The sequence below is a fragment of the Parasteatoda tepidariorum genome, chromosome 7 (genome assembly GCF_982258835.1).
Source record: "Parasteatoda tepidariorum strain Cologne lab strain chromosome 7, Ptep-v5.0, whole genome shotgun sequence".
In the NCBI taxonomy this organism is placed as follows: Eukaryota; Metazoa; Arthropoda; class Arachnida; order Araneae; family Theridiidae; genus Parasteatoda; species Parasteatoda tepidariorum.
In genome coordinates this window covers 39,602,632-39,620,720 of record NC_141761.1, presented here as the reverse complement: position 1 = coordinate 39,620,720, position 18,089 = coordinate 39,602,632, and the positions used below count along the sequence as shown (strand labels likewise).

The 18,089-nt window shown below is 25.1% G+C and overlaps 1 long non-coding RNA gene across 6 annotated transcripts in view; it reads right to left on the bottom strand.

Annotated features, from left to right (window-relative positions):
• Positions 1–11,282: 11,282 nt before the first annotated feature.
• LOC122273214 (uncharacterized) overlaps positions 11,283–18,089 on the bottom strand; it is a 33,876-nt gene continuing 27,069 nt past the window's right edge. For all 6 annotated transcript variants that reach the window (XR_015435458.1, XR_015435460.1, XR_015435461.1 and 3 more), the window contains 6 exons: positions 17,621–17,638; positions 15,706–15,720; positions 14,461–14,478; positions 13,413–13,427; positions 12,218–12,255; positions 11,283–11,387 (listed from right to left, as the gene is read on the bottom strand). This is a non-coding gene — a long non-coding RNA (uncharacterized LOC122273214). The remainder of the gene's footprint in view (positions 11,388–12,217; positions 12,256–13,412; positions 13,428–14,460; positions 14,479–15,705; positions 15,721–17,620; positions 17,639–18,089) is intronic.

Below are 18,089 nucleotides of genomic sequence, written 5' to 3'. Positions count from 1 at the left end.
TTCTTTATTGTTTTTTTGGAAAACCAGTTTGCTGCAAAAATAATAGAGGACCATTCTTTATATATAGAAACCATTCTTTATATATAGATATTTTTAAATGAGAAATTCAAAGAAAACGTCTTTTCGTCATAAATATTTTTTAGACATATTCCTAATTTTGAAGAATTTTGAGAATTGTATTAGAGTAAGGCTTGTTTTGTTTTATTAATATGCATCTATTAAAACAGTTAAAAAAAATTGATTAGATCTAGTCCAGATATCTAGATAATAAAACTGGTTAAACTAGCTGGTTTTTAATTTATGATAATTGGAAATATCGTAAATTGAAAAAATCAATAAAATATGTTATTTTCCTCTAATATTAAGAATTCACAAGCTTTTTTTTTCTTTTTTTTTCTTGAAGTAATGGTAATGCAACTGTACTATCATTATATAGACTAATAAAATAAATGTAACAAATATTGTAATAAAACATTAGTATTAGTGTTAGTACATAAAGCCAAAACTTCAATAACTGTGATAAAATGAAACATATAACAATGACTAAGATATCTAAGAATAATACTGATGAAATATAATTTTAGATAAATTAACTTTAATAGAAATTATCCAAAAATGATTTTATTACATTCAAATGTTAATTATTATAGAGGGAGTATTTTATGAATTTAAATAATAATTTAAAAGCAAATTTCATTGTAAAATATTCAGGACAGTAATGTAAATCTTCAAGATTTAAGAATTTGTTACACGCTAAAATAATGCGCTTATATATAGCACTCATAGATAGAATGCATCTTAAAAGTTGTTATTCAAATCAAATAGCTTTCTTTAAAATGCTAAGACAATAGCTAAGCTTACCTAACTCCAATATTTAAGAGAAAAGTATGTAAAATAGTTTTGAGCAAAAATACGATGATGAGGGAAGATTATGAGGATTATATTATATGTAACTCTGCCTGTCAAATAGTTCTTAAGAAATCAAATTTTTTAATGGACGACAAATTACAATTTTAATAATCCAATACTATTTGACTGATTTCACTCAATTTTTTTATTTTGTTATTTAAATTACAATGAGGAAAAAATTATGGTCTAAACTACCATAATATAGTAAAATATACTGTGTTCCTGGCACTTTGGGGACAAAAAAAAAAGACAATTTTTAACCAGGTGTTTTAGTAATAATTTTAGTAAAATTAACAAAACGTAAGGTTTTTTTTTCGAACAAATGTTTTTTTTTACCATATGTTTGATCGAAGTTATGAGAAATTTGATAATTTTACTATGATATCTTAGAGCAGGGGTGTCAAACTCAAAAGCTAACTTGGGCCAAATAAACAACGCTTAACTTTAGGTGGGCCGCAAAAAAAAAAGAATCAATTTTCATAGAAACAAATATTTTTATTTTGAATAGTACATTGTAATATACATATATAAAGTTAAATTATTGTTTACGTTCTGATACTTGACATCTCTTCTCTGCTACTATCTTTTCTAATTCGGGAGAAATTTTATTGGCCAAAACTACTTTCAAAATTGACCCAACGTGAGCGTTATTAATACGGTTTCGGACAGAAGATTTATTTTCATTTATAACAGAAAATAATTGCTCTCACTGATAAGTACTTCCAAACATGGACATAATTTCATATGCAAGTTTCCGCGTATTTTCAAACCTTGCCGGTAAATATTCGTGAAATTCAGGCACATCCACTTCAATGAATTTTGGTTTCAAATTTGAATCGCACTTAATCTCAATCACTTCCATTTGCATATAAGTGAGTACTGAGTCTATATTTATTGAGAAAATCGAAGAAAACAAACAAAATTTGTCTTCCAAAGAATTATAATCTTTAAGCCTTGTTTCAAATTCTGTTCTAAGATTTGAATTTTTTTTCCTGCGTATTTTTTATACGATGCAGTATCATCTAAACTGGATTTGTTCTTGCTGCGCGTTGGGAATTGCGTGAAATCTTCATTTTTCAGTTGCCTTTCCCAAAGAAATAGTTTACATTTGAGTACACATTAACAATGTCAAACATGTTCGTAATGATCTGATCCTTGCCATGTAACAATAAATTTAAATCGGATAAGTGCTTGGTTACATCAACCATAAAAGATAAATCTTGTAACCATATTTGATCGGAGAACAAGCTTGTATCTTGATTTTTAGCTTGTAAAAACTTACATATTTCTTCTTTCTCATCCCAGAATTGTTTGAGAACCTTGGAGCAAGATAACCAACGTACCTCGCTATAGTAGGATAAACCAAACCTGAATATGTGCTATCTAACTGATAGCTTAGTGTGAAACGAACTCCATTTCAGCCAATTTGAATTTTACATTTTCGAGGGTACAATTTAAAATGTTCCGTATAGTTTATAAATAAAGTATATTAAAATTTTATATGCTGATTTTCGTTTCTAATTCACATTTCCATTTTATTTTTACTTTGTTTCGGATATATTGACTGAGCCACAAAAATGTCCATCTCGGACCACATGCGACCCACGGGTCGCGGGTTCGACACCCCTGTCTTAGAGCATTGCATAAAAACCTCTTATTCAGGTAAATTTACTTTTCGGTTAGATAATTATTACTTAAAAGTGTGGTAATGTGCAGTGGTGATACCATTTGTTGAAAGAATAACAAACATAACTGAATTCGAACTTAATTAAATGATACTACTGTCTTTCTCTTTTCTTTCAAGAAAGTAAACAAAAACACAGGGTAAAAAATAAATAAATTCAATTGTGAAAGTTATTACTTTTATTCTTTAATATATTTTTACTATGGTAAATTGTTGGCTCTGACAAAGATAAAGATCTATAATTTTTAAAACCAGACTTATCGGCAAACTGTTTTTATTCAAAAGAAACAAATTAATAAATGAATGGTTTAAATACCGAACATATGGATTTTATTTTCTGGAATAAATGCTTTTTTTTAAATTAGAAATGTTATCATTAAACAACCTTAAAATTTTGCCAGAATTTTTTTTTCTCCGTGTGCATACCTTTAAGATAAAGTAGTAAACATTTGTATCCTTCAAAATTCAAAATTTCTGCAACTATTCCAAAATAAAATAAGAAATGAATAAACATATTTCCTGATCGTTAAAATATGAGAGGGGAATTAATTGAATTCTGCAAAATATGGTCTCAATAGTTTTGCGAGGTGAACGGTAGAAAATCTGGACCCTTTAAGGATATTTTACTTTGTGTGTATTTCGCATTTCTCGAGAATTTTTTTAGCGAATCGAAAAAGTATCTTATCGCAGTTATAAAATTCTATTATGAAAAGATAATTCCACACAAAAATTAAATTTTGATAATTATTTATTATTTTATTATTTTTTTAATTTTTTTTATTTAACAATAGTCGAACTAATTTTTAATCGATACAAATCCAAAACTATACATATTTTTAAAGAATGTTGTTTCTCAAGACAAAATGTGATATTTCATCGGAATCGGTCAAATATTTCTTAAGAAAAACAGAACATATTTTTAAAAATTCGAAACGATAAAGTTTGATTTCAGTTGTGTGAAAATCTGATCAGTAGATCAAATGTTATTCAGGGTGTTCTGCTTTTTTCTTTGCTCAGTATTTACTGCACAACGTATAAGAAAATAATAATTAAAATAATTATCATATTATCGTATGCTGTAAGACATTTAGCGAAGAAATAAAAATTTGAAAATATTTAAGTTCGTAAATAAATATTTTCATCAAAAAGTTACTAGTGAGGTAAAAAACTTTTCCGTAATTTTCAAATATATAAAATTTTTTTACTCTAATTTTAGTGCAAAAAAATAGTGGATTGCGCATAAAAAAATAAATAATTTATTCAAAAGGATTACAACAAAATTAATCAGAATCGTAGAATTCCAGTGAGAGAGCCAAGCTTCTTTTTTCATTTATTTTCACCAATTAAATTTTTCTATGATTTATTTTTACAGTTTTCTATGATATAAAAATACTATGTTCTTAAATATTAAATTATTCATACATAATGTATTGGCCTGCGGTTTTAACATACATACTGTAAAATGATGCCCGAATAAGTATACGAATGCGAATAAGTTTACTTGAAGATGAAAATAATTTTGTGAAGTCTTAATATATGTATTTTAACTGTTTTCAATTAATCCAGCCCATTTGAAATGTAGCATATATGAAAGTCTATTCACCACGTTCTTCTATATCAGGGGTGGCTAAGCTCCTTAATAGTCGAGCCATTTTTCTAACTTCGAAATTTTTTTCGAGCCGCAATTAAAACCATAATTAAAAGGTACGCAAGAAAGGTATTAAAATTGCTTTTACTGAAATTATATTTATTGAAAACATAATTAAAAGTACAAAATATGTGTATTGAATTTAAATATAAAAAATTAAACACATTTTTTTACTTCTCCAGATAATTCTTTAAAATTCGACGAGCAGCCTTTTTTAATTCAGGATACTTCGATTCTGGTACCAATTTCTAATATTCAGTAATCGACGTCGACTTACATTTTAATTGTAGAGATTGATCTTCTTGCATCTCTATTAATTTTAATTCCCCAGATGCTTTTTGGGCCATAATTATATTGGAAATGGAAAACTCACCTTGAATTATAATAATTTCAAGTGAATTCAGAAAAAAATCAAGAGGCGATTTATAATATTTCAAGTCTTCAAATATATTTTGGAATTCCGTCAATATTCCTTCTAGCTTTTTTGTATACTCGTTGAGTTTTTCTTGTTTAATATTGGAGCAAATTTTTTTAATTCGAGGAAAATGACAAAATGTTTTATTTTTAATGACCGATTGAAAAAATTGTAATTTAGTTTGAAAATTAAATATGCACTGTGAGAAATCACATATTATTTTATCTTTTCCCTGCAATTGTAAATTCAGTGTTTGCCAGTAATATTTGTTGTCAGTAATTTAAGACATTTTGAAACACATACGGAACGATAATAATTTAATTTTTTAAAATATAATAGCACAAAATTAAAAGGCAACTCGGGTGCATTTATCGAGAGCCACAAATAATCCGTCAAAGAGCCGCATGTGGCTCGTGAGCCACACTGTCCTCCACTGTTCTATATAGAAGAATTTTTTTATTTATTTTTATTTTTTATAAATACTGTTCATCTAAAAATCTATTTGAATACCAGGCAACCTTTTATTTCAATGCATTACAATCATAAAACAATCACAGTTTCATTTTTACTCAGTCACAATATATTTCATTGTTTCAAAACAGTCGCTTTACTCATAACAGTCGCTTAATAAATTTATATTGAGAAATCAAGAATTAGTGTGATTTGCTGCTGCCATCTACGTACAGAAAATAAAACTACGATTTCTAAGTATTAGCTAATGAATTAAGAAGGGAACAGTACATTCATTTGTGTTAATGACTATCAGAATAAATGATGCAATATTTAATATTACCTGGCTGTCGATCAGATAATTTTTAGTTCTTTCTTTGAGCCCGCATGATTTATTTAAAGTCAGTTTCATATAAAAGATAGGGTATCATTTCTTTCAAAATGCCATTGTATGTTTCGAGTTGTGAGTAAAACGTTTTAAAAAGTTTTTATTTCGCACTGACTTGATTAATGTTGTGAAACATAAAAATATATTTTGATTCAAATGATAATATCTATATTTTTAACTTAATATAGGGCGGAACTTCATTTTCAGCCTCGCAACTTCATCAAATAGGAAGATTTTTTGGAAAGTTGAAAAATTTTAGTAATATGACTTTATTGAGCCGTGGTGGGTCAGTAAATGGCTGGTCGATATGATTCCATCGGGTTAACCTCGGGAGGCTTTCGTGGTTTTCCACTCCTCGTAAAGCGAATTACGGTTAGTTCAATCCAAAAATTCTTCCTCGAAGTCAATTTCTCCCTTTTCTTGATAAAGGAGTTACTTTCTCTTGTGGATTGGGTTCAAAATTACAAGGGTACGGAGTATAACATCAGCAATCGTAACCCCGAAGAAATTCGATTGTCTGTTTTATGACGGTAATAAAATAAAATAAAATATGACTTTATTGAAATAATATTGAAAAAATCTCAATCAATAAAATTATTTTTTTTTATCCTTCTTTTTTTTTAAAAAAAAATATATATATTTATATGTAAAGTGGAGTCTCGAGAAGAAAATACTCGCTAAGTATGGGCATTTTCTATTAAATTTGGCCGCTCATTGTTAAAGATAACAGAAGTTTAGGGTAAATACTTTTTATCAACTGTATAAAAAATTTTAAAAAAAGAATAAATTTGTGCATTGAATGTACTAATAACGTTTCGGTCGAAAATTACGTTTTGATCAAAAAGGAATAAGAATACATCTTATAAATAAAACATCTTATAAATAAAAAATATATTATTTATTTTCAAATTTAATTATGAAAGACACACAGTTTTTCTAGAACATTTTACTTTGCATATTTTATGAATATAATATTTTAAACATATTTTCCAACAATTTAGATCATTTTTTTATATAACTATATACATTATATTTTGAAGCCCCCCCCCTCTCTTCCAGACTGTTCAGTTGACCATCGGACTCCGATTTAAAACAATAATTTATTAGCTTACTCCTTAAGCACCATATATTTTTAAAATATCCTAATCTTTTTTGACATGCAGTGCGATTATTAAGAGTATGTTTTTTCTTTTTGCATATAAGAAATGGTGATTAGAACTTTCTTTCTAGATTTCTTTTACATTGCATCTTTTATATATTGCCACATAAAATAAGTGTTTATTCGTTGGAATATTATTTTTTAAAATTAATATAACAGCATTTGTGATTTAGAAATCTTTTATCCTTAACTTTATATTAAACTTTTATAATATGCTTTTATAATAATATATAATATATTTTGTTTTGAATAATATACATAATAATATATTTATAATAATAATATACATAATAATATATTTATAATAATAATATATAATAATAATTTATAATATAATAATAATATATTTTGTTATGAAGGCCTAATTGCGAGAAGTGTTATAATTAGACAATAAAAGACTAGAATAGATTTTAAATATTTTACGTACATATAAAGGGGAAATATAAAAGAAGTATACTTAAAATATATTATAAAGGTACTTTATATTTTAATTTGAAAAAATAACAGTTCAACACAACGAAAAATAATAGCATACGAAAAATAAACGGTTTATTTATTTTTTAAATTGTATTAGCAAATGTACGTTAAGAGATAAATTTGAACTACACTAGAGAAATTTAAGAGATGATTTGAACACTCCAATGAATTTTAATATCTAAAAAAATTCTAACTGGAAAAAAACACGAATTAGATAAATACCTTTTTTTAAAATTTTACAAGGAAGGAGAAATTAATTCTAATAAACAACATACTGTATGTTTACGACCAATGAGGACATTTCTGGCAAAAAGAAGACTACGCAATTTTTAAAAAAAATAAACAAAAATTCTAGTTAAGAAACTAAAATATACATTATTTAAACCACTCATAAAGTAGTTTTTCATTAAAATGTTAACGGTATGCCAAAAATATAGGTCTTTAAAATGATTGTTCTTATTACCAAAAATTTAGCATATAAAAAAAAACTGAAAAGTTAATTTAACCGCATAAATTGTCTAAGTTTTCATTATAAGATCACCAAGTTGAACCACGTTTACCAAATTTTATCACGTATTATAAAAGAGTATTTTATTGTTAATTTTACCAAAATTGCCCGGGGGGGAGGGTACGAGTTATACCATTACGAGTTGAATCACTTAAATTTTTTTTTTTTCTTTATAAAAAATTAAATTTTTAGGTGTTGCTATGCATGGACGTAAGTTCATTTATTTTTCCTTCCATTGTTAAATAATAGTAAATTAAATAATTAGAAAAAATGAAACTTTAAGAAAGTAAAATTAATATTAATAAAACTAATATATATTTATTCCCTTTAATAGGTATAAACGTATCATATCTATAAACACTTGATGTGTGCGTATATATATATATATATATATATATATATATATATATATATATATATATATATATATATATATATATATATATATATATATATATATATATATATATATATATATATATATATATATATATATATATATATATATATATATATATATATATATATATATATATATATATATATATATATATATATATATATATATATATATATATATATATATATATATATATATATATATATATATATATATATATATATATATATATATATATATATATATATATATATATATATATATATTTCAGATGTTTTAGCGCTGCATTGAAAGGTCTGGTTGGTATACTTCGGAAACGTTCATTTCCTTATATCCTTTTAGAAAATATCTTGAAAATTCATATTGCTCCACTCATGCCGATTCAACTCCATTTTTCAATTGGAGAAAATAATAAGGTTTTATTTTTTTACTACTCATGAAAATGTTCACAGGGAAATAGATGGTGCTGCCACCTAGTTTTTTTACGACAACAATATAAATATAATATTTGGCAAAAAATTCATTTCTAAAATATTTATAGAGTTCCCTCGTATTTGAAAAAGAAAAAATTGCATTAAAATTATATTTAATGCCATAATTATATTTAATGCATATTGAGCTTAATGTTTACGGGACAAAATACATATTCGAAACAAATTTTTCGAATAAATATTGACGCCAATAAATGTCAAAAAAAACCTTAACCATTGAATCTGAATAATTCATATTAAAATCCAATATAAATAAGATTTTTATTTCTCATTTTTTTCTTGGGTTAATTGCAATTAAGTACTGTTTTATGATTTTGAAAAGTATCTAAGAAATCGAACAAATTTGTGTAAGTGACATTTTTATTGGAATTACGGAATATCATAAAGTGGTAGAATCATTATAGGTATGTTCAATGTAATGAAACTGTTTTTGTCTTCCCTTTAATCTTAAAATACCTAAACCGCATACGTATACTGGCATGACTTTAATTTTAAATTACCAGTCGTAAATAAAACACGGCAGAGAATTATTTGTCCCACCTTAGTGATTAAATAGTTCACCTTAATAATAAATATAATGCTAAATTGCCAATAGAATTGTTTGGAGGCAGCTATTTTTTAACTCTGAAAATGTCACTTATCTGGTTCTTCTACTATCTTCAATTAATGCAGATGAAATAATAAAAAAATTTATATTTAGTATTATCTGTTGCCCATTCGGTTGTTTTACTAAGCATAAATACTTTTTTGTAGTTATCCAGTCATAAATATAAAATGTATTTAGCATTATTCGGCATGTTGCTATTGCCACTAATAAGTAATTTTCTCCGGTACATATTAATTGTGAAAGGCAGTATAGCACTTGCTTCCAAAGTATCGCTTATAAATCCACTAAGTATTCAGTTAAATACCTACTAAATATATCAATATAAAATTTTATACCTATATATTAATATTACCTGTACATTAGTGTATTTGGTGTTAATTAGATAACCTTTTTGTACTTGAGTTTAGTGTGAAATACATTTGTCAGTGGTAGCGAAATAAAGTCAAGGTCGTTTTTACAACAAACAAAAAAAAGTGTTTTTAGAACTTGTTAACAAATTTGCAAATTTGGAGCATGACCAATTCTCTACGTGACTTTTAATTTACTGATAAATTATGTATAAGTAGGGTATGAAAAAATTTCTTTTATTTAAATTGATTGAAATATTAGCACACTATCCTTGCTTCCGCTGCAAGAAAATATTTTCTGAAATTTTAGGAAAACATGCTGTGGAATTCTTTTCAAAACTGCACCTATTACCATAATACCAATATTACCATTATACCAATATTACCATTATACCAATATTACATATTACCGCCAGTATTGCATATTAATTTAGCGTCATCTGGGAGTGACTATTTTCAATTGTATTTCTAAACGAATTTTCTATTAACCTTTTACTTTGCTTTGTCATTTACTTTGCTTTTTAGTACATAGCATATTTTATTTTATTTCAATATTATCAATATTATTTAATCATAAGCGTAAATAAAGGTATGGCGTTTTTCATGGTTTCCCAAAATGAATAAGTATCTTTTCTCCATTAACTTTGTTTTTTAGTGAATACGTAATTGTTTATTTCAATTAATACATATTTCCAACATTAATTAAGCGTAATTGCTGTCATTAAAATTATGGTGATATTTTATGATTCTTCCAGATGAATAAATTTCCTTACTCCATTACTTTTGCTTTTTAGTACTTAGCTTACTTCAATATGCGCATATTGCCTAAATTAAGCATTATTGGCGTCTACAATAATATGGGAATATTTTACTTTTCTTCTAAACGAATTATTACCATTTTCCCGTTAATCTTGCTTTTGAATGCATTAGTTTTACGTAATTACTATTAACATATTTTAAAATATTTGACCTACATAAAATTTTAAAAAAACGAGTGGTATAAGATAATTTTAAAAGTATAAATTTTGTGACGTAGACCGCGTGTGCTACCACGTTGTTGTCGCTAATGTTGTTAGTTGAATTTATCAGACACAGCGAATATAAAATACTTAAATACGAGGAATAAATTCTTTTTCTTGATCAGATAGAGCTATAAGCTAGCAAAAATCGTAGACGTTATCTTTAAAATATGAGAAAATGAAGTCGTCTATAGTTAAATATAAAATAAAGGCTAACACTTAACTAATCGGAAAATTCTTTTTTCATTTTTTGCTCATCCTTGTTCAATAAAGACAATTACTTCCTGTGCTTCAAATTCTGTATGCCAAATTTCATTGATTTCGCTTTGATGGTTTAGTGGTCTATAAAGAACACTCTCCCCAGCATACGGACTTTCATTTGGTCTTTATATATAGATGATAAAATTTGATAAATTTAGTAATTTTATCAAGGTATCTATCTTTTAACATGAAATAAGAAACATTCATTTGGTTAAATTTGATTTCACGCTTTGTAAATATTATTAAATTTGTGGTAATGAAAACTAAAATTTTGAAAATGCAGAAAATCGGGTATACCGCTACAATGCAAACGGGAAAATTACCATTTGAATGGATTAAATACCGCATATTTCGTTCTTTAATACCAGAATTATGTTTTTATTTTACCAGAAATCTCATTAACATACATGTTTTTCCAGAGTTTTTTCACCATGTGTTTTCTTATATAAGTTATATTTATTTCAGTTAAAACTAGAGTAACAGACCATCAGAAAATTTAAAAAGAATGAAATGCAAACATTCAATTAGAAAACTTTATTTCCATGCAATTTAATTTAACATTTTGTTTTATCTTTTGTCACAAGCCATCTTGTGTAGGTCCAGTTCCCTGCAATCTGCTTATGCCTAAAATAAGATAATATGCATTGTTATAAATATGATATGCGTTTTAATACATTTCTAATAACGTTGATTTATGTATAAACTTAGATTTATAAACTTTGATTATGACATTTAATGTTGATGACGTCAAAAGCGCGCACATTTAAAACATTTGAAATATCTTCACCTTTATAACAAAAAGTAGGTAATTTCAAAAATTAAAGTAAGTAAATTAAGTGAGTAAGTAAAATTAAGTAAGTAAATTTAAATAGAAGATGGAAATACTTAGATACAAATGACAAAAATAGAAAATACCAAAGATTAAAATATCAAAACTGAAAAATAACAAAGATTAAACGAAGAAAAATTTAAAAAAAATTGAAATTCCAACATAGAACTCCTTAAATAACTTGATCCTTATGATTGTGGTAAATGATTTCAAAATTAAAGTCGGAAATAAAAAAACGAACAAATAAATAAGCAAAAAAAAAAAATGGATTTTGATAAAAAAAAAAAGACGATACATACACTTTACGAATTCTCTCAAACAATAATTTGTGAATCAGTTGTAAGCATTTCTAATTATTTTAAGAAAAAAATTACCAGTTCTTAAAACTATTTCAAACTCTATGTGTAAAGTTTTACTATTAAAAAGTCAATTCTGTTTCCTCAATTTGCTTAGCAAAAACAATTATTATTATTGATTTGAAATTTGTGCATGGCTTTAGCACAATATATATTTATATAATTTTATAAACTTTTTCTGTTTTTGGACATAAAAATTAAATTAAGAAAAATATCGTTATATACATTATAAAATGAAGACAATTAAAAAACAAACAAACATTTTTTACCTTAATTTATTTTCCAAAACCTCTGACAATACCGGCAACTAAAAGAAAAAGCCATTATTTTATTCAAGGAAAAATTTTATGAAGCGAAATAGATTTATATAAATACAAAATATGCACACGTTAACGTAAAATGCTTAGCAACTATATATTATGGATATATATATATATATATATATATATATATATATATATATATATATATATATATATATATATATATATATATATATATATATATAAGAAATTTAAAGTAAAACAAAAAATTTGATTGGTACGCTCAAGGGACAATAGAGGAAGGGGAAGACCTAAAAACAATTAGCACCGCACAATTATAAGTGAATTGGAGGAATGGCAAGTATCTGACCCCAAATAGCGTGAGATGGAAAGCTGTTATAGACGTTGTATGTTCCAATTCAAAGTGAAGAGAAATATGTATGTATACATGATTTTTTTTTAAAAATCTTTATGAATTTTTCGAACTTCTTTAAGATAGAAAATTTTCAAGAAAGTTACAAAACATAAGCATTGAATTAGAGCAAATGCTTAATTACAAATATGTTTAAATAAATCAGAAAATTTTCAACTCATGTAAACTTATTTGCCAAAATCACCGTTTTAAATTTGATGCATCGAATTCAGAATATCAAAGATCTATAATGGGATCCTTATGAAATTAAAAAATATAAATTAATTTCAAGTTTTGTTTCTATCAACTCAAAAGTTCTTTAGCTTATTTGTGATTACATGGAGTTAAGATTAAACAAAAAGTAATAAAAAAATTTAGATAAAATGATGTTTTAATAATTTTTTTATGATATGTTTCAACATTGCCAGAAGTGCTCTGCACTTTTAATTATAACTTTTTAATAACAATTGGTTAGCTATCAATTAGTTTAAAACCCCACATTGTAGCTTATTACAATAATTATTACAAACATGTTGGCGTAATTAGTCCTTTTCAACAGATCTCCCTCCCTGACTTCGAGAAATGAAAAATAATTATTTTTTCTACTAATCAAAAATAATTTTTTTTTTTATTTTATTAAAGTAAAATACACATAATATATAGACAAGTCTTTAAAAAAATAATCTAGTATACGGCTACATTTAAATATGCATTGGATTTTTTTCATGTTCTGGATTACTATTTTTATGATAAGAGAAGTAAAAATAAATATTAAGCCCATCTACTTACGCCCATCAACTACATCTGAAAAATAAAAAAAGAGAGGTTTGAAAGTGTTTCAAAATTCCCTATACTTCCTCTAAACAGGTATACTTGAGAGAGAAGTTAAGCTATAAGGCGGCACCTTAATTAAACAATTCAGATGTCAAATATTCATAAAGTAACGCAAAGTAAATATTCGATATTATCAACTACTTCAGGAATATACAAGTACGTGGAGAAAACAACCACAACAATCTTACCTTATTCGCAAACTTCAGAACAACCATAATCTTTTTCTACATAAACAAATGCCTGTCGGTGGATGTGGATGTACTTTATAGACTCATAAACCATCCAGAAAGCTATGGAACTTATCATACAGATAGTTCAAAGCACGAGGAAGGTCACTATTGTTATTAGAACATTTTACGACGAACCCTTCGAGCGGGATAAGCGAGAAACGGAATGGAATTTGCTGATTGGTTAAGCGTTAGCCATTGTTTGAAATTGAACCATTAAATTTCTAACAGCTTATTATTACAGCTACTTGAACAAAAAATACATGAAATAATCATTACAGCTACATGAAATAATCATTGCGATTATTATTTTAAAAAATAATCATCATATAATAAAAACAATTGTTTGAAGGCACTAAAATATAAACTCGAATCACTGTTTTTGCATTTAATGTTTCATTTTAAGAACAAAAGAAACTTAAATTTTTAAAATTTTAGGTTTTTAAGAAAATTATTATATTTTTTGAATGTTTTCAAAAGTAATTAATTTAATAAAAATAATTTAGTAAGAATATAATAGAATTTTAATGAATATGATAGGAAGATGTGATAGAAGGACGTGATAGAATTTAGTAAGAATATGTTAGAATTTTATTGATTTAATTATAAAAAAAAGCAAGTCGAATTTGACTAAACTCGCATCTGGTGTAACTCGACTCCCGAGTATTTCTAATTAAAAGCTAACTAAACTTAATTATTTTTTTTAAATGAATAACGTTATTGTATTTTTAACCGAAGTTTTATATTAAGTTTCAGAATATACAAAAATACTTTACTTAATAAGCCATTTCCAACTGAAATATAAAATAAAATGTTAAAGCAATTTGAGTATCAGTTTTATTTCGCAATGTAGCAGGAAATTAACCTAAATAAATTAAACATTAAGTTACTAATTTTCCGTAACTTTTTTTACGAAAAATTATAAATATGAGGCAAACATTAATATAAATTCATCCGCTCAAAAATTAAAATTTCGTTATTTCGTAAATCCATATTAAACGAGAGTACCTTGTTTTGTGAAATGTATTTTTTTCTAGTATTTTTAATTGGATTTTTTTAAATATAATAATTGACAAATTTGTTATCATAAAGCATTATTATGTTAATAAAGATGATATATTTAGCGCGAAAAGAAATATTTCAACATTGGCCTTGAGGCATAGAATCCAAAGAACATGTAAATATGAGAAGAATACAATGCGATTTTTGATAAACAGTTGTGGGGATGGATTTGATCTTGTTACAAAGTAGATTTCGTAAGTGTTAAGAAAGATTATTGTTTTCATAATAGTTAAACGTCTAAAATAATTAATGATTATAAATTTTTAGAGTTGTGTTTCTTTTTCAATGGCTGTTAGCATATCTAAATGTGCTTTTTTCATCCATATTTTACATTCATATTCTTTTTAATTAATATTCCTTTAAGAAAGATAACTATTTTTATAAATTTTTTAAAGAGTTATGTGATTTTTACAGCTAGAGGTATTCAAATATATTTATGCTTGTGTACGTAGGTCAGGTCTGAGAAAAATTTGCTACCTATTGATAGTGTCCTCTGCGGAAGAAGAAGAAGTTTTCACAATAAAACATTGAAAAATATTGCCTCAACTATGAAAGGATTGTTAATTTTTATTTAATCGAATATTAGAATATAAATTTAGAACTCTCAGAAATAAGATAGAGATTAATTATTTTAACCATAACAAATTGGAGTTCAACTATAATTTTAGTTATTTGTTTAAATTTGCAAGCAGATTTTAAATAAATTAAAGCATAATACGAATGTGAAGTTATTTTCAAGAAATGTTATTTAACAGTCAAACTAATTTCTGATGGCGTAAAAAATATTAAAGAAAAATACGAAAAAAATTAATCATCATAAAAAAACTGAATGAAATAACAATTTTTTTTCTTCTTTTAACTAACTAGCTTATCATCATAAAAAGACTTGCTAGATTAAAAGTTTCAGTTTTTATTTTAAATTAGGAAATTTTGTAATTGAATATAGACTCAAAACTTACCGCCATCCACGACATCTAGGAAATAATGTACAATTAACAAGAAGATTTAACAACAACACATAGAAAAGAAGAAACTGCTGAAAATCTGACTATAAGAAATATTTGTTTCCGAAATATTTCTTTCTTATCATGATCACTTCACCCTATGCATTTCCAAAAAAACTAATGATTGCAACCTTAATTATATGAAATTATGACTTTTTCATAGTTACTAACCACTACGGATTATCCATATACTATTTTATTTTTATTTTTAATGTGGTAATGAATCATATAATTTTCTTTTTAATTCTTAGGTTTATAAATTTAATTTAATATGATTTTGTCAACCAATAAATGCAAATAGATTAATGTTATGTACAAGAGTAAGTTATCGAAATTTGAAAAAAATTTAAGCCATCGCAATTGTGAAAAGTTAAATTTACTTACAATTGCATTTTAATTAGCTTAGCTTTTTACTACATTTATATTATCATTTAAACACAAGTATATTTCTGTAATGTTTCGCAATTTATTTTATAATATAGAAGAGGCATATTAAAACCAAATAATTTTTTTAAAAACTGTATTTAGTATTAAAAAAAATAAAAAACTCTGTTGTTTATTTAATCAACTAATAAAACATTCTACAGAAGAAATGTATGTTATTCCCATCAAAGAAGCATACATTTTTAATTTAAATATAATCAGTTCTATATTTTGTTAATAAAATTTAACTAATTAAAGAAGTTATAATTTTCAGCATTTAAAACTCTATTGGAATAAAATAAATTTAGTTTTTTTTTACTTATTAATAAAATTGTTATTTTTAATTTTCATGCAAGCATAACACAATTTGTATTTAAAACAACCAGTGTGAAAGTTATAATTAATGAACATTGTTAAAACCATACTCTTGCTACAGTAAACACAATTATTTAAAAAGATTTGATTGCTCCTGAACATGCCATCTATATATCATTTTATATTTTTTTTATTTATGAAAGTACAACTTACTATCAAATGTGTTTATATGCTAAGGGAAATCTGAAAAACTCTATCTGGCTACAAACTATGTATCTTTTTATTTTTTATGTTATTTAAACGACTTAATACTCCTCATGCACCACAAAGTATAGCATGAGGCTTACAGTTGTAAGTAGAAAACAAAAAGAAGAAAAATTTGCAAATTTACATTAAAAACAAAATTCCGCAAGGCCACAAGACTTTCAACTATGTACCTTTGAAATATATATTTTAATGAAACTTCTTCAGGTAACCCACAAGATATTTTTCTAGATACGACATATTTGTCATGCTCTCAGAATTTCTGCGAGACTGTATAGCAAATTTTATAAAGCATTGAAAATAAATATTGCAAAATTAACAAGAAATCATGTTGCTTAATAGAAATGAAAATTCAATATCATGTTATGTTATTTTTAAATATTTTGATGTCAAATTTATTGTTATTCAAAAAAAAATCATAAATGATAATTTCCCATGCTTCATAATATTATTATTAGTTGCATTTATATACCAATACAAACAAACTTCGTAGCCAGAACAATAAATTTAAAAATAAAAAAAAACCTTTTTTTAATTTTTTAAGTATTGTTTTAGAATAAAGCATCATTTGAGTGACTATAAAGGTGAAAAAATTCCATCGAGCTATTTACACGTTATGATATGCTATTACAGAAAGTTTTACTGTCGACTAAATAATAAACGCAATTTTTCTTTATTTTAAATTACATTTCATTTATTGTTCTTAGATTACGTTAGGAAATTCTTTGGAAGAAATAAGTATTTTTTTACGTATATATCTATATAAATTATGAACTATTCAGAAGAAGAAAAATTTACTTTTTGAATGAAAAATCATAGTACCAAAATATCATAGCTTCAAGATTTTATAATGCAAAAATATACTTACGGCCAAGTGTGTCAGCAACTGTAAATAATATTAAAATTATTATATTTATTTTATGAATTATAAGAACTTTATGAACTAAATGCGATAAATTATATATCTTGAATTAATATTGGCTATTTTTTAGTAATAAATTATTAATTAAATAATAGTTTTTTATGTAAATATAATTAGTCATTAAGGTAAGATTTAGTCAAATTTTTTTCCAGAGTTCATAATTATTTAATTTTAAATTATTAATAATATAATAATAAAAAAACGAATGTTAACATTTTTGTATTTCAACTTTAAACTTTTTTAAAATTAATTTATTCAGTTATCACAAAATTCTAGGTTCTCAAAATTACTAAGCTTGTGAATTATTATCTTAGCTTGAAAGTGATATTTGCTTGAAACAATATAACCAATAACTAAAGATTCAAGTTCAATTAAACTTATTTTTTTATTTACAGATATTTTGTGTTGTAATCTG